The sequence below is a fragment of the Nematolebias whitei genome, chromosome 19, assembly GCF_014905685.2.
Source record: "Nematolebias whitei isolate Nwh7 chromosome 19, NemWhi1, whole genome shotgun sequence".
NCBI lineage: Eukaryota > Metazoa > Chordata > Actinopteri > Cyprinodontiformes > Rivulidae > Nematolebias > Nematolebias whitei.
This window is the reverse complement of record NC_056516.1, coordinates 39071786-39077612: the sequence shown is the minus strand read 5'-3', so window position 1 is coordinate 39077612 and position 5827 is coordinate 39071786.

The following is a 5827-nucleotide window of genomic DNA, read 5'->3' as shown; positions in this document are numbered from 1 at the left end:
ATATATATATACTCTATATAAATTTATTTATATATACTCTCTCTCTATATATATATAGAGTGTATATATATATATATATATATACTCTATATATGAATAGTTTTTTTTTTTTTACTGAGATTTATTGAGATTTAGTCCTCCACTTTCAGATGTTAATACTTTTCAACCATAATTTAGATGCACATAAGATAAAATAAGATAGAACTTTATTGATGTAGATTATTGTTCTTTTTTCTACAAGTAATCTTTGTCGAGATTCAAACCTGTAATCTCATAATCTCTGTTCAGCCATTTGTTGCAGGATTTTGTTTTACTTCATCTGCAGCTGTGGATGTTTCCAGTGTCAAGTCGTAATTTTTAGCTTTACATTAAAAGCATCATATACGTTCTTTAATAATAAATAATTTGTAGATTAAACAACTCGTCACGTTTGACTTCCTCTCAATCTTTTGGTGAATTTATCTGCTTTGAAGTGAGCTTCACTTTTTCAGATTATTGTAACATAATGTCCAGCCACATTCTTATCATAGCATTTAAACTATTTGGACTGTACATACAAAACAAACCTTGACTCAACACATTATAATCTATGATTGGAGTTTAATAATCTATGATGTGAGTTTTTTAATCTGTTTTCTGAGTTTATCAGTTGTTTTATGGAGCTCCTGGTGCTGTTGGACCTCAGACGTTTGCCTTCTTTAAGTCACATACCTAAGACTGTAGCATTTGCTGTCTATGTTTATTTGAAATCCCCAGAAGAAGAGTTTGGAATAAATTGGAACATTGTTCGGGACACAAAATGAAAAATATGTAATTATTAAAAAACTACAATGTTTCATCAATGGAGCTGAATTCATAACTACGGTTAGTCTTTGTTTAAAAAAATAAAACGGCTTTAATTTTAATCTAAAATTATTTTTGAGCAGGGTTCAGTTCAAGTTCTGCAAGTTGTAAATCTGACCTACTAAATATGACTGTTTCAAAATAAAGGCTTTTATGATGTGGGCGGGGCTAAACTCTGCCTCTAAACGACCTAATTTTTCAGGTTTTATCTGAAGGCTGAATTTTTTTTATCTTAAACGCCGTTAATCTGCAGTGAGTTGTGATGATGTGGAGAGGAAGAAGAGCCCGCCCACTTCTTATCTCCCCTCTCCGCCTCGGGAGCGTCACACGCCACGGGCCCGACTACGACCGCAGCCTTTCGGCCATTTTGAGCTCCTTTGCTCGGGCTGTGTTTGTGTTGACGAGTTGTGTGTCTGACCGCAGAGAGAGCGGACCCTTTTCCAATTTGTACTGGTCAGTGGTGTGAAATGGTGGTGGGTCAGCCAGCCGGGTGGCGTGCACTGTTGTGTGCACGTGCATGTGGGACCGCCAGCTTTCATCTGCAGTCCATAAAGACACACACACACACGATAAAAGAGCTGATTATAGTGCAAATGATAAGACATATATTGTGTTGGGTGTGTTATTGCAGTGAAAAGTCTAATGGCGTCACGCTGGCATCCCTGTTGTGTTCTACAGTCTGAACAAACACACAAAGAGACTTTTTCCATTAAATTGGTCGTTATTGTATAGTCTACCCCCTGTGGAGCTGATCCATACAATGACACGGACACACACCTATTTTCTCTGTGTTGTTATAATTATCTCTGCCCTGGATGCCTGTAATTGTGTCCGTGCATGTGTGCAGGTTTGCTGCCTCCTCCTCGCTCCGTGAACCTTTCAGAGCACGTTTTTGTTTTTATCATTATTATTTGTGTCGCAGCAGCTTTAAAGAACCAAACGGCCTCTTTCACACCGTTCTGATGAGAATAACTTTTACATGAAAAAATGTTTTTGTTCTAAAGTAATAAAATAGTTCTGAAGTGTGTGGGGGAAATGGTTTTATTCAAAAATCAGCTGAATGAAGCAACCTTGATGCACCAAAACGCTTTTATCTGCTTGTTTTCTTGTTTTTCCGAAGGATTCGGTCGAGTCGAACGTAATAAAATGTCCTGAACACAACAAAGATGGAGCCGGGTCTTTTCAGAGAAACCTTTCTGAGCCGGCGTTAATGTGGAGGAAAATCTGTGCTCATCAAACGTCTGGTCAAACAGCGGGGCCGTGTCTGTAAAAGGTTACAGAGTGCACGTCCGAGCGCCGCTCGCTTCATGACTCAAGGCGGCTCGGCAGCACGCCGCTCGTCGTCCACATCTGTAATTGTGTGTGTGTCGTTTGGTGAGCGCACATAAGTGGGTCTGGGGCGGTCTGCTGATGGAAGGAGTGTAAAAATAGACAACAACCACTCCGAAGCTGGGGGGGGGGGGGGGGTCAGAACACGGTGGCCTTGAGCGCCCGTCCCTCCCTGCAGCCGTCCATCCGTCCGTCGTCCTCCACGGTTGGCACGCCGATTCGTTCAGCCCTCGTCAACAAAATGGAGTTTAAGTGGAAGGCGGCGGCCGAGCGGCTCTGAAACCTCTGAGCAGAACTCCAAGGAGAATATTTTTATCTTGTTTTACTTTATTTGACGTTACTGGTGCGTTTTCCTCACATTAAGAGTTTCGTCTGAAATGCTGTTTCTGTGCAGAGAAAATAAATCTGCTTTTGTGTTTTTGATTCCTTCGACCTCCGAGATTCATTTTTCTCACTTCAGAGTTTAAAACGGCACAAACCTGAATTAATTTGACCCATAATCTGCTCAATGAACAAGTTGTGCATTTTCTGTATTGAATGACCAGAAAACTGTTTTAAACTAAAACAATAAGCTTTTGTTTATAAGATCTACAATCGTCTGTTAAGGCATAAAATAGATATTTTATATTTAGTTCTTTAAAGATAGCCTCTTTAAATTCATAAATCACCAGTGAAACATGACGGAGTCTGTTTATTGGACAACTATGAATAATTAATTCACCCGTGTGACTAAAATAAATCTGCTTTAATCTATTTGTTTTGCACAAAGTTTCCTGGTAACCCCTGGGATTCATCTTGCTTCAGACTAAAACAAACACCTGAAAATAATTTAACACCAGAATCGATCAGTTTAAATTAATTTAGCCGTTTTTAATATTTAACCGGAAAAAGGACTAATTGAAATTCAAATAATTAATATAAAATCCACGCACAGCGTTTTGTTCAGGACATAAAATAAACGGCACCAATTAACATTTAGTCCTCACTGTTTAAATAACTTTTAGTATATTCTGTTTTATGTTTAGATAAAGAACGTAAAAGTAATTTAGCGGTGACTGCAGTAGCTCAGTGGTCAGCGCGGCGGTCCCATAATCCTGGGGCTGCAGGTTCAAGCCCAGATTGCGTCTGGAAGAGCGTCGGGCGTAAAAACAACCGTCTGTGTGACTTCGCTCCTGCAGCCGGAAGAAAAACAGAAAACTAACTTTTGCAGCTTCCTCCTTTAAATTGTGTTTTCGTTCCTAAAACCTTCTGCCCCAGAAATGCTGAAAAGTTTGGATCACAGCGAGAGGGCTCAGGGGGGCCAAATCATCACACCTCCCTCCCCCCATCCCCCCCACCACCCCGGGAGTGATTTCAGAACCTGCATCCCCATCTCATCCTTAAATTTGGAATCTGCCTGGAGCATCCTGATCCCTGCCGGCAGGAGCCCAGGACGGTCACGCTCCCAGATTAGGGGTCCTGATGCTGCTCGGGCTCCGGACTGCAGCCGGGGATGGTGGGTGCTCCTCGGAGTGGGCTTCAGACGCACAGGAGCACTGTGGGTGCTCCTCGGAGTGGGCTTCAGATGCACAGGAGCATAATTTATGAGGAGGTTTAGACGAGGAGTCGGCCTTTGGAGGGAGATCATGTTTTCACGTGCTCCTCTGTTTCAGGCTTCCTGTGGTCGTTGTGACTAAAAGCCACCGAGCTTCGTGTCCTGACCTCTCAAAAATCAGAAAAAAGGAGGCAGCAATTTTTAAAAATGTGAGGGTGGGGGAGGGGGGAGGGGGGTAAGATCTGAGGTTGGGGCTGCAGGCAGCAATCGGCGGCCTTTTGGAAAGGGCCTCCAGTGCACACGGGTCTGGCTCCCCCCTCTGTGGGGCCCCGATCGATACAAACTCAGAGCAATAAAGCTTTCCCCCTGTCATCTCCACAGAATACAAAGCAGTGCGGGGGAGGGAGGAGGGGGAGGGAGGGGGGATGCTGTTCCGCTAGCCACACCAATTTCCTAACCCCCTTTTTCACCTCCTCTCTTTTTCTTCATCCTCTTTTCTCCCCAATTTTCAACCACAAACCACCTCACCCTCCACCTCCAAACTCCCTCCCCTCCTCCCCCTCCTCCCCCTCCTCTGTCCCGTTCGACCGGCCAGTATTTTATAATTAATGCCGTTTGAATAAATATGCTTAATAATTCATCGTTGTTATTTAAGGGGGGGGACTGATGGATTGACAGAAAGTGTACGAGAGAAACAGCAAAGATCACATCTGGGGGGAGGACAGCCAGAGAAACCAGTGCAGCCACTGAATGATGAAAGAGAGGGGTTTAAATAAATGGGGGGGGGTATAGGTGCTGCTAACAGAGGATGGGGTGATGGCCACAGATAAAGGGGGGGGGAGGGAGTAGAGGTATTACTCTGAGGGAGAGATGGATGTGTCGATGGAAAGGAGCTCGGTTCGAGGGAGGTGAGGAGGGGGGATGTTTAACGTGGGGGGGGGGGGGTAAGAGGTCAAATAAGTGCTCTCTTTAATTGGGAGCCAATTTAAGTCGGGTCCAATCGATAAACCTGTAAACCCAGCCGCCTAACAGCTCGCACCGTAGATGACCGGGCGGCTCGAGGAGACGACACCGGGCGAAACGCGCCTCGTTCGTACGTCGAGCGTCCAAATCTCATCCTCCCGTTCACGAAATTCAAAATGTTCTGGTCCTTTTCTTTCACAAAGAACTCAGAGATGTTTCTGCCCCGATCCAAATAGTTCAGACATAAATATCTCTGCGCTCACACAGCACCTCATACGTCTGGATTTAAAAATACGATCCTGTTTTAGTGGAGAAATGGGTTTATGATGAATGTGGAGGTCTGGCTGCAGAGTTCCAGGGTCAGAGTAAAACCAGGACTCCTGGCTTTTATTTACCTGTTGAACTAAACTTGACTCTAATTATCTCATTATCGCTTCACCTGAACAATCGTTTTATTAGAATTAGATCTGAAGATGAAGCGCTCGGATCTTTCTGCCGGTGGCTCCGGACACGAGCACGGCTCTCATGGAGGCCTTTTCTGCCGAAGCCCCCGGTCTCATTTCCCGGTCATCTTTCTGTCCCCCCCGTCAGGTCGTTTTGTCATTTACTCTGTTGCTCTCCGTCTGGCCCCCTCCCTCCTCGTCCAATCACTCACACGCACCATCAAGGCGAGGCTGTGTGTCTTTGTTAGTCCGACTGTCACGTCGTCTCCTTCATTTCCTGTGAGGGCGCTCCGTCACGCCGCCGCTCACTCTGCTCCATGTTAGTCCTCTTTTTGTCACTTCCTTTTTCTCTGCATTCCTTTTTTTATTTATTTCTCAAGTGTTTTCTTTTAGCTTTTTGTCCTCACTTCCTGTCCACACCTTAGTCTTTTATTTTTTATTTTTTGCAGGCCTCATTATTTTTTCCACTTTCAGGCATTAAGATATTTTACTGATTTAGTTTTTGCGCTCTCTTCATGCATCTCCCCCACGTCCCATCACCCTTCCTGCCAGATTCAGCCTTTTTTTTTAAGACTCCTGACGTTCTCACTCTTTTGAAATGGCCTCCGTCTGTTTTGTCGCCGTTCTCCTCCAAACTTTGCAGCTCGTTTTCTCCATCATGGTCCCGAGCCTCTGATTCCTCCGCCTCACGCCCCCAACGCAGAGACCCTGCGCG